This window comes from Hetaerina americana, unplaced genomic scaffold (assembly GCF_022747635.1).
Source record: "Hetaerina americana unplaced genomic scaffold, ioHetAmer1.1.p SCAF_3, whole genome shotgun sequence".
Taxonomy (NCBI): domain Eukaryota; kingdom Metazoa; phylum Arthropoda; class Insecta; order Odonata; family Calopterygidae; genus Hetaerina; species Hetaerina americana.
In genome coordinates, this window is record NW_027286874.1 from 85,869,246 (window position 1) to 85,882,178 (window position 12,933).

At 38.3% G+C, this 12,933-nt stretch overlaps 1 protein-coding gene across 1 annotated transcript in view; it reads left to right on the top strand.

Annotated features, from left to right (window-relative positions):
• Ca-alpha1T (Ca[2+]-channel protein alpha[[1]] subunit T) overlaps positions 1-12,933 on the top strand; it is a 117,711-nt gene that overhangs the window by 38,569 nt on the left and 66,209 nt on the right. The gene's annotated exons all lie outside the window — the stretch shown is intronic.

The following is a 12,933-nucleotide window of genomic DNA, read 5'->3' on the forward strand; positions in this document are numbered from 1 at the left end:
TTCAATGTGGAAAAGTTTTAAACCTAAAAGTGATAATTTTCGAAAGCAATATACCATTAAGCAATATGGATCTGTGAATTCAAGTAAACGTCCGTGATTAAGCTAGAGAAATACATGATTATCATTGGCCAGAGAGGTACTAAAACCGGATTTAAATCAATCCTGTAAAGGTATCAAGTTGTCTTGGTAAAAAAACGTTTATAATTTCTAAGCCTATCTAATATTTCATGTAACTAAGGATACGATTATTTGGCTGCGTAGGTTTCCGTGGCGGTGGTTTTAAGGATTCTGCATTATCGGGTTTCACCGCGTCGTTGTTTGACAGGCGTCTTCAGGTCGAAGACCTTAAGACGCCGAATGCAACTTCGGCGAAACTGTTGTCAGCATCAAACAACGACGCGGTGAAACCCGATAATGCAGAATTCTTTAAGGATACGATTGCTAACTATCCACAACTACCTGTTACCGTTCTACACTAAATTCAATCGCTGAATAATCACAATAAATATTATTTAAACAAAAAATTATTTATAATTTTTTTAGTCGACCATTAATTCTGCTAAGTTATTTTTCATAATTGAAAATATTTACAATATATCACTGCCATTTTAGTCCAAAAAATATATTGATATAAATATCATATTTCCAAATTATTGTATACCAGAATATAAAACTCCGGCCCAAGATAATTTGAGTTTCAATAACATTTAAAATAAACTCCAAAGAAGAAGAGTTAAAAATAATTGTTCAATAAGTATAATATATTTATATGTTTATATATATATATATATATATATATATATATATATATATTTCCTCTCTACCTCAAATCTCATGCACGAGTCCTATGCAATTTTATTTATGTAGGTTCATTCCCCATGTGAAAACACCACACTCACCCGAAAATGAGTCTTTGATTATATTCTGCAGCAAAAAGATTATATGGCATAGAGCTGGAAATGCTGAAATAGTCTTCAGTTTGAGAATTAAAATATATTCATGTACAAAGGACTGCCAATCTCTTTGGTTTCACGCTTCAAAATGCATGAAATGTTCCCACGCCACAAGCTGGATGGGAATTACTAGATCTGTAAATAATAACGCTAACCTTTCCTTAGCTCATCTTATGTGATGGCGACGCATTTCTAGCTGTGGAAACAGAATGAAGCAAGCCTATGTAAATAAAAAATTTCTCGGATCACCATGGATATGGTGTTCTTGCTTTTCTCAGTCTGTTCTGCTAAGGAATCTTCCACTATCGACACCTGTCCCCCACTCTCCTTGACCTTTACGAGATAATAGGATAATTTAGCTTTATAGCTACTGCCAGTCCTCGACGTGCGACGTATCTACCACAAACGATCCGTAAGAAATAGCATTCAATCAAATAGCACTACTCAGAAATTGGAGCTTTAGTCACAAATTAAATGGGGAGGTTTAATTTTCATTCAGGAATGAAATGGAACTTAATATGAACTATTTATTTAGCTTTATATGAAAATTCTAACTTTAGATAGTTGATGCAAATAATTATAAATTGATTAAGAATCATTGATGTTTTTGTTTTGATGGAACTTAATTGATAATACTGTACTCGAGAAAGAATGTGACGCTTCGGATACTGATAAGCCTTCAGTATTTAATGGCCTACTAAGTGCGAGGACTGTCTGTGTTCATTTGTTGGCATGATTCACAAAAACGCTAATAGTTTATGCATCATATCTTTAGGAATAAATGACATTAGTTTCCAACTCATTCATCGTAATTGGATTACTCTCGTCGTTAAATAATTGCTTTGTTTATTTCCGATCTTCCGTAGGGAGCTTAAGTTGGTTTCCCTGATTTGTTTTCAGTATTAATGTTGCCTAGATATGGCTCAAAAATTTTTGAATGGAGTGCTCTAGTTACTTGTGAGGGTTATCAAAGACCGAAGCACAAGAGGAACGTATTAAACAGCTAAAACGAAGGCGGAGGATGGCCTAAAGAATGGGAGTGTGGCAGGTACTGGACATCTAAAAGTTACCAATATTATTATGTTTGATATTTCAACCATACTCAATCGCATGAGTTTCACAAATTCTTTAATTAAGATTTTCGTCAGCTTAGGACTCATTCTACAGCTATATCATTAAAGCATTAAATAGGGCTCCACACATTCATCTTTTGATGACGATTATTTAAAGCTCTTCTAAAGAACAAAACGGTGGAGGGTTATTTTGGATTCTTGGTCTTTGTACAATTGTGTGCAGGAAAAATTCAGTGACAGTTTTAATCGGCATGAGTTTTAGAACTGAACACTGATCCTATACCTTTCTCACATCTTTCATCTCACATTCCTTTCGCTTCTTCGCAGTGAACATATATTCGTATTCCACCGGTTAATTATTCCACTGCAGCGACTAGAAATGTGTGAAGATTCAACATTATTTCCAACAGATCAAGCTCATGAGAGCTCATGAAAATATTCCTTTTGATCTGCATCTGCTCTAAATATCCACTTGATCACTGTGATTTCAAGGAAAAAATTTCATCTCGTGGAGCTCTCCCCTCCCCTTATGGACGAATTTTGTAAACTATATTCCGGCGTCGCAAGTTTCAGTAGTTGCTCTTTGTTCAATGATTGGGAAATTTTATCTTGTGGTTTGCTACCGTATACACCCGCAGCCCTTCGTACCGAACGCTTGATACAAATGTCGCGTAACGCTGTGAATAATTCCTCTCAAGCTCGATCAGAGAAAACGCTGAGCCTTAAGCTTTCGCTTTTATTACTTATAATATTATCCATTCAGTTTATTTATTGTCCATAGGTTTTAGGTATTTGTTCGCTGGGGGACATGTTTTCTCAGAAAACAATTGGATGAGAATCTATCCTTCAAGATTTCTGCACGGCGGAAAATACCAGCATTCTCGGGGATCTCGTAACTTCGGCACAAGGACATTTTTGAATGAAAATAGGGAATTATTGAGTGGTTCAGTACTATCTCACGGTATACTGAAACCTTTTCCGTTATCTTGTGGATCAAGGCTTAGACAAAATGATCTTATCTTTGTCCAAAACTCCCTAATGAATAATCAGCCCTCTTTCAAAGCTATTCAAGCTGTTGTATAGATCTTAATTTCAAGATATAAAATCTACGCTACGCCGCCACCTTTCAAAAATCGAAATCCACATTCGCATCGTCATTTAGCTCTGCCTGTTCAAGTAAAGTGCAACTTTGCATCAGAAAATTTCATATCAATGTACAGTGTTTGTGAGGTTAATTGCGCATATGTTGTAAAGAACCATCCTTAAAAAAATGAAAGCAATCCAGCGATATAATATGTATTAATATTTTTTTACCCAGCTAATTTCAAATCGCTAATGATAGCATCAAGCAATATAATTTTGTGGCGGAAGCTCAATAAGTGCATCAGCAAACTCCGGAGGAGATACGTATACGATTAGGATTCAAACTCTCCTCTTATGTTCCAAAATTTTGGCAGCGTATGAGACAAAGATAAGTGCATTTCATGTTTTACTTCCATCAGGATAATTCGAAGGATCCATGAATCAGGGACGGGACTTGTTAAAAACTTGCTCACGTCGGGTAAATACGGAGTTTCCAGACGGTTTTAATCCTCCTCTAATCCCCGTATTCCCCGTGGGGTTGTCAAAACCCTGTCACTCATACTCCTTCCTCTCCTTTTTCTTCTCGAAAAGAAAAGCAACCCGGCACATCGTCACGCAGCATGCATCCCTCCAACGTGTCCTCTTGGCGGTTCCGTTTTCCTACCTCCAATAACCATGCCTAGATGGTGTCCTAAAATTCACCGAAAATGTTTATGTGACAGTGGGAATTCCCGCGTCCGAGGGCACTATCCTTTATTCAAATTAATTATTGATTACGAAGTCAACTTTGATTTTTATCTTTTTCACTTGCCCTTGGTTGAATTAATTCTGCATACGCATTCATGCGGCTGAGATAATATGAGTCTAATAAAGCTTTCTGTTCAACACAAATGTAAACATTGTACTCTTGCACGCATTTATTAGCGGTGTTCGCAGTTATTAGTCGTGCTAACACAATGAGAGCTATACGTAGTGATGTCTGCAAAATAGGCTACCGGGTCCAAAGATACTGAGTGACTTTGATGAGACTTGCTATATGAGAAAGTACTACCTTGATCAAAAAGTTCCCGGAATAACCACCGTGTGGCGCTCCCATAGTTCCGATTTGAGTTCTGTTTTTTTTGTTAAATTGGTACATCTGTTGTTGATATTCCCTTTAAATCTTAGTGTCATAACTTGACATTTGCAAAAGTTACGTAGCCAAGAGTACATCTATCTCTGTGTGGTTTGGCGATTTTTTACAATTTCAGAAATGGATTTAAATTTGCAACAACGAACTGGTATTAAATTTTGCGTAAAAAACGGATTTAGTGGCGCACGGACGTTGGAAATGTTGGAAAAGTGTTTCGGCAACGATTCTCTAAAAAAAACGGTCGTTTACCAGTGGCACGAGCGGTTCAGAAGTGGTCGTGAGTCAATCGAAGATGATGAACGCAGTGGCAGACCATCGACATCGAAAGTCGGTGAAAAAATTGATAAAGTAAAAGAAATGTTGGTCAATAACCGCAAATTAACCATCAGAGAAATAGCGGAGGACTTGAACATTGCCTATGGATCCGCCCAAGACATTGTGGTTAATGATTTGGGTTTCCGTCGTGTAGCAGCAAAGTTGGTTCCAAAAGACCTCAATTTCATGCAAAAAAGAGACCGTGTTGACGTCGCAAAAGACATGATTTGCGAGGCTGAATCCGATCCCACATTCATCAAAAGGATCATTACTGGAGACGAGACGTGGGTTTATGAGTACGACACGCAATCCAGACATCAGGCAAGTGAATGGCGTTCACCAAATGAGCCGAGACCAAAAAAACCACGTCGTTTTCAGTCAAAAAAGAAGGCAATGCTGACGGTTTTCATGGATTACAACGGTGTAGTGCATCATGAATTTTTGCCAGAAGGCCAGACAGTAAACAAAGAGTATTATTTGGGCCTTATGAGACGTTTGCGTGAAGCAATTCGCCGAAAGAGACCAGAAATGTGGGCAGAAAACTCGTGGATTTTGCACCATGATAACGCACCGTCGCACAGTGCTATCATTATTCGTAATTTTTTGACGAAAAATGCAACAAATACCATCCAACAGCCACCGAATTCACCTGATTTGGCTCCCTGTGACTTCTTTCTGTTCAATCGAGTTAAAAAACCATTACGGGGAACGCGTTTTAGCAGCCGAGAGAATGTAATGGAAAAATCCCAGGAAGCACTGATGGACATACCGAAAACCGACCGTAACTTTTGCAAATGTCAAGTTATGACACTAAGATTTAAAGGGAATATCAACAACAGATGTACCAATTTAACAAAAAAAAACAGAACTCAAATCGGAACGATGGGAGCGCCACACGGTGGTTATTCCGGGAACTTTTTGAATAAGGTAGTATGTCAACATGTGACTTATACAGCAATATAAATTCATTAATAATTTTAGCGTGTTATTATGGGGTTTGTAAAGCAATCTTTACATATGTAAGAAAGATGCTTGGTTCCAGTTCACGTAAGATACTCTTTTCAACTTGACTTTTTCATCATTGGTTGCTTCTGTACCTTTCTATATATTTCTCAAATTCAAGGGAGGCAACACTCTACAGTAGGAAAAAAATTATCTCGTCTAAAATTGCAGGGTGATTGTACAATAAGGATAATTTCAGGGGATGGTATGTAAAAAGTAAGATTTTGATTCATTTCTTTCCGTTCAAGTCTCGTTATATTTCTCCAAAAAAAAAACCCTCTTCTCGCCATGTGAAAATCAAAATTTCAGAAATGTATGAGTTTTTCCCTCGATTGTTTTCTGGCGTCCCTTTTCAATGAATTTTCATATGCGCCTTTGTTACAATGCGTATTATATAGAGGTACCGTATAATGCAAACGCTTATTTCATTGGGTATTATAGTGTTTTGAACGTATTATAGTTTTCTAATGGTTGATAGTATCATTGAAATCAACCCTTCAAAATCTCCCCCCCCCCAGATAACATAAGTAAGTTGTCTCACTTACATTGACCAAAAACGTATGTGTCCTAGCGTAGAGGATTTTCTCTATTAGACTGTAAGCCATGCAATAATAGTACGAAATTACAGCAGAGTATTTTTTATATTAGAACGGTACGGAAAATATTTGTTAAAACTGTATGGATACTCGTTATGATGATTTTGGGTGGTATGAAACGCGAAAAAGAACCTCAACCCGTACCTCCCTGTAGTCCTTTGCAGAAGGGGGGCCCATCTCCTCACCCCTAACAAGATTCCTTGCCCTACAAGCGGCGTCCAAGGGCAGAAGAGAGGAAGGAGACTACGGACGCTCTGACCACTAGACTATCACGGGTATAAATTGATTTGAAAATTTAATTTACAATAATTTGATGTTATGCGAATATCCTGAAATATCCTGCTATAGTATGTAATCCATATGGAACCGGTTTGATTGCAGAATCAGGAAGATTGATGGGAAGAGGACCTAGATTCGTTAAGTAATATTGGATTTAACAGCGTGGCAAGATTTTTATAATTGCATTTCCGAGTTAATCCCTTAAATAAATTAGAAGCCAGGATCTCATTTGCTAATGTCAATAAATTAAATATTAACCCCGTTGTAAATACTACGGTAGGAAAGAGTTTGAAAATAAGACATTAACTTTATGACCGAAAGATTTTTAAATGACCATTTTTTCTCACGAATGATAAATGATCGACGCAATGGTCGCAGGGTCATTGAAGTTGCTTAGGAATTATTTTTATTATAAGTGGCCTCATTCATGGGCATTAATGAAACTACCTCTCGTATAGTACATACACAGGGCAATGTTTAAAACGAAAACACGTAAATTTAGTCGTAAAACTTATTTACATCGTTTAAATAAATAACTTCTGTTATTGTATAACATATAGCATTCTATTACTTTTGAATCGCGGATATCGGTATGGCGGCAGCACCTCCTCAGCTAAATCCGAGCGGTAACTTACAAGATAACTTGTCTATGTATGTGAATGAACAATATTGGGAAAATAAATCAAATCCGATAGATATACGAAGTAGGCCAAGAGTACGTCAGCCTTGAATCTCGTAGCACGGCCATCGTGGCTGCCGGTGCGAGTACACGCTTAACATACAAGTGGTTTACACGGGCAGCATCTACACACCTTGATGGACTGCTTTTCCGCTTAACATCACGTTCGTTTTAGGTGATCATTCAAAGCCAAAATAACAGGCAGTTGGGTGGAGTTATCCTTTTTGGAATCGAAGGAAAAAGTTGTACAACAACGATCGGGAGGGAAGCAAGCCCCAGACGGAACAAAAGCGAAGTGGAATGTGAAAGGCATGTGTTTGGGTGGATGGGTAAAAGAAAGAGGAGGGTAGGACTGTTGTGGGGACGGGATGAATGCTGCGGGGGAGTGATCAGACGAACCTCACGGGTGCTCGGGGAAATCCTACTCGCCTACGCGGCCTAAGGACAAAGCACGGCCGCCCTCCCTTTTTAATTCCTCGCTGGCTCAACGAATCTTTAGAATCTCGCCAGGGACATACAGAGAGGCGAAGTTAATCATTTCCTGAAAATAGAAAGGTACATAAATCGCGTTTATTTCCCCTTCCCACGCTTAGAAAGACATGAAAAACCCCGGTGCTCACTGCAACATATTTTCTCCGACACCACTGATATGAAAGAGCAGCATACATGATGAGCTTCAACAGTTCTGGGGCAGTATTTTTCGATTTGATTTAGCTATGGACATTTATCAACTAGCGAACAGGAATCTGAATGACTCGAAAAAGAATTCATTAACGTTATTTGATAAATAAACCCAAAAATTTGTTGAATGTACGGAAGGTGATGTAGTCAAAATTGTGCCTGTTCGAAATGTTTAATAAAACAAAAGGGTAATTATGTCAATGGAACGAAATAAGAAACAAATTAAAGCCACTTCAAATTACAGATACTGTGTACTTTTTTTGAATAGGTACAGGACCATTTAGGAGATTTCCCATTTGAGAGGATTCTGTTGTCAAGTTAGGCTCGAGTCTTCAGGCAGACTATCTAAAGCAATCGCTAAAATCAGAGGGTTTCACGGAAAAAAAATTGAAAAAACCAATTCTAGAAGTATTAGGTCTCAGTTTTTATAACGAAGTTAGATCTCTTAAACTGAAATTGGAATTAGTGACTCAATAAAGGTTATAATAGACCCCATTATAGTTTTTAAGTTTTTAGAATTGTTCTGAAATTTCTCTGAGTGACCGCTGTTTTACCTTGAATAGCTGCATTTAAAGACATTATTCCCTGTCAATGGATTCCTTCTTGATGACGTTTTGGCATTCGTGCAGTGTCAAACTTTGGGGCAAGCCTATTAAATCTCATGCACCCTGACCGATGTAACCCGTAAAGGAGGAGGCCCTCTCCCATATCCCTATCAAGCAGTGTCATTAATAGAATCATTATCATGCCGTAAATGCTTCTGGATTCATAATTTTAAGCAACAACAATAGGCATATTATCCTTATCCATCTTATATGTCTTCCTTTCTCTCTCTAGCCTTCTCCAGCAGTGCTGTTAAGTGCAGACTAATGATTTATGTATAGCAAACTTTCTTCCTTCTCCACTCATAGTTTTCGGCTCAGTGTGTGTCGATACGCCTTTGAAATAGAACGCGCTTGCGGCCAGTTAGTGACTGCAAAGGTCCAAAGTGACGTGTTGTGTGCTATCTGCCTCGAATGTGTATGCGTCTTGTGCTGACTGCCTTCATGTTCTTGTCGGTGCACCCCCCAATTACCAAGAAACCATCCACCAATCAGCCTGCACGGATTGGGTGTATATATTTTTAGTGAATTGAGTGAACTGCATGCTTTGCCCCACGCCAAATGTTGAATTTCAGGTTTCTTTGTTTCCCGCGAGGAGGAGCGGAGGTTAGTTTGGATCTCCTCTGCTCCGCAAGACGTGACTGATGCTTAAAATGGTTTGGTGGTTTAAGTGTAAGACAAAAGGTATGTGGACCATTGCATGAACTTAGCAAAACTGGAGTGTGTTTTTTTTTTCTAGGAGGAAAATGTCTAAAATTTAGAATGAATATTGTGTGTGACCGAATGTGGATGACCCAGTTCTGGCGCTCCAACATTTTAGATGGCTTGGATCGTTTCTCTTGAAAGAATAAACGGAATTCAGTCGAGGTTTTTTTTTGCACTGATCATTTTACAAAAATGTATCCACCAACTTCTCTCTTAATCAATTAATACCGTGGTAAAATGGTTTAAATCAAATGTAAATAATCTTAGTTCTTCAATGAATACGTCGGCATTTAATGTTCACGGATAAATTGCCACGAAAGATTCCTTTTTCTCAATTTATTCAGTAAAAAAAACAGAAAATAACCAGCTCTGGCATGTGCCTTACATTTTTTATGCATCATTTGAGATGTGCTTAACGTTTTGATTCCTCCAATTCCGTCGCGGTCGAAATATTGAATGAAATTACTCGCAACAGGTGAGTCACATGAGCAAAAATATTATAAGAATACTATGCTCCCAATTGGATGAAACGTGGAGTCATTGAAATGGGTCGAGAAAAAAATTCACCGGTTAGACATTAGTTCAACCTGATTCGGAATGCACGACAAATATTAGAAATCCATCAGAGTTATGCTAACTAAATAAAGCAATTAACTGTAAAGCATAACCGCCAGATTTGCGAGAAACAACTAAGAAAAGAAAGTTAACGTGATGGCGTAATTGTTGAAACTAAAACAAAGTTTGAAACTAAAAGTGCCGAATTAGAAAAGCAAGATTTAAATATATTTCTTCCTTCGCCATATTTTTTTATGAAAAACACCAGGATCGGCGATACCGCAGTAGCCAAATTTTCTTTAGAGAATTCTTTTAAGAGTTCTTCAGCCCCATATTTTCACCACTACAAATTGAATTTGTACTTCCGACACCCGGTAAATTAATAAGCATTTAGGATCAACAAGTAAATTGCCAAGTATCTCTTACCAGTTCAACATATCCTCTTGTAAATCCACGAATCTACGAATATTTCTGGTGGTAGTGAAGTCAGAGAGAAAAATATTTTAAATGCATGCCTTACATGAGAGCGCAATGGCAAGAAATATTCCAGACAAACGCTCGAAATCCATAACTAGAAAAACGCAGTTCCATCAACGTTTGTAGATTAAGATCATTTGATTTGAAATTCATACCCGGTGTGATGGCGATTCCTTGCTTCCATCATAGCAACAAAAAAGTCTCAGATTGTAGACAGTTTACACTGACGAGACAATATCAACAATTACACGAAAAATTTGTCAATCGTTTTGAATCAGTTATCTTTAAGAGGAATCTCGTCTGAAGGCCACGTCTCAAATAGTTCCATGTCTGACCCAAGTCCCTAACCGACCTCGGGAAACGTTTTCGGATCGATACGACGTCAAAAATCTTGGCCAATGCCTTGAAAAACGTGGTAAATCAAGAACAGAAACCAGACACGAGTGAACTTTGCTCTCGTTCCTCGATCTTATAGTCATCATTGATTCAAAAATCGTTGCAGTTATTGAAAAGAGTATGGAGATTTAGGCATGAAAAAAATTAAGAATTTTATAATAAATCATTTCCCCCACAAACACCCCATTGCAATGTAAATTAAGATGTCAACATAATAATTGCAACTTTCTTTGATGATGTCCCGTAGGAAAGGAAAAGAAACTTGTCTAGCCTAAAACTTGTGGCACTGGAATTTTAGATTTTATTCCAGCCATTACCATTTAGTGCTTAATTCTAGGTTGCGTAACCCTTCATTGTAAAAAATTAGAAAGAACGATTCTTCTTTTGTAGGTAGACGAGTATGTATATAGATAAATACGAGTACGAGTATATTATTGATAAGTAATGTTATCTTAGCATATAATACGACCCTTGGGTCAGATAATACTGCATAGATAATCTATATCAACACAAACAAAAGGGAAAAGTGAAACTCACGTTTATCAAATTAATTCATTTCCAATCCCAAATAGTTCATTATATCTATTCAGTAACTAATTTTTTTTTCAATCAGAGCTAGAAATTATGTTGAAACTTCTGATTGTCTGAGTTTCAATTCAAAGGAGGAAGTACATTCAACATGATTCTCAAAGTTTTAACTATTACGTTTCCAAAGCAATAATCAAAGATTTTATTCGGTAAATCATAAGTTAATGACAGTTTTTGATCATTCCACTTGGAGGCGCTACTCTCTTGACCGTAGGCGACAGAGTTTAAAACTATTTGATTAAAAAAATTAAAACGAGCTTCATATCGGTTAGTCAAGGCGATAATGACTTTGTTTATTACTTCATGGCACTAATATGACGCCAGACTTCCTGCTCCTCAACCGTAATAAATTCTTTGATTCCTACGGTAAACTCTAAAAGAGAATGCATTTCATGTTTTCAATCAAAACTTATTTGAATCTCCTTAATAGAACTCCACAAATCATTTGCGTGAACAATTAACTGAAATGCATAATCACTCTCGCTGGTTATCCATAAGGATCTAAAGGAGAGTAAATTCGGTTGAGAGATCGAATGAATCTTTCTCCTTCTCCATGCTTCGGCTTCCCTCCTTCCCCCGTCGTCCTCACCCCGTCGGAGGCGCAGCCTCCGAGGTGACCTCGGTCGGGGGAGGCGGCGGCGACCGAGGGATGCGTCTGCGGGGGTCCCCTCCCGCGGTCTATTCCCACCACCCCTTGGAGCTATCGATTCCGTTATTTTTGCCTCGAATTCCCACCTCCCCCCAGGTTTCTTTTCTCCTTCCAGCATCACCCCTCTATCTTATCCCTTTCCCTGCCCTTCGCCTCCCACTCACCCCTCCCCCACGGCATCCCCCGAAATCCTCTCTCTCCTGCATCTATCCATCCTTCCCCACCACCTCCCACCCACTTGGAATAGTACTTCGAACAGAGAACGAACTTGCTCCGAGAGATTCAGGTTCCATAAAATAAATCCTCTCCTGATTAGTAAATTAGTTGGAAACGCTCATAAACTTGGGGGTAGGCGCCCGTGTTTTTTTATAGCTGTAGATGTAAAAAGTGACCAATTCCCCTCTGCCGTCTCCACTATCCCTGTGCAAGGAGTGATGTTTGCGTGGAATAATTAGAAGAATGTACTTTCATATTTTACCACCTAGATTGAAGAGTGAGAGGGAAGAATAGCAAATACCTCCCGAAGAATGCATTCACGAATACAGATACTGAAAATTATTTAGTGTCACATCAAACATTACAATTCGAGAAACCCAGATCATGTCGTAAAGCAACAATAAAGCCGTTGTGCAAATCCAAATAAGGAAAGAGGAAAAAATGACTTGAAGAACATATATAAAAGCGTCAAATTCAAGAAATATTTATTTTACAAAAAAAACAAACAAATATGAAATAATGATCTAAATCCTCTGTGAAGACAATAAAGTAATACTATTATTGCATTGAACCGTCATATTTTACTTCTACCTTAACGTGCTGTATGGGCTTATGCGTTCTGATGACCGCCAGAGCCATGCTGGTGAGAGAAGTGATAATTTACTCCTAATAGGTTCACACATACCAGAAAGTCTGAAGGGTAGGTGCCTCAAGAAAGGTAATCAGCTCAGTGTCTGTTCCTCAGTGCGGTGGCTGCAATGATGTCTGACCCCAGTGGGCAGCTATTGAGTGATGCTTTTACGCTAAAAGCTCTATTGAGGAAGGCAACGGGAAACTACCACAATCCTTTATCCCTAGAGTCTATGGCTAACACATATGGATATGCATTCTGGAAGCAACGGGACCCAGGGACGTTTGTCATTCCCGTCTTCGGGAGAGGAAGGGCTCCCGC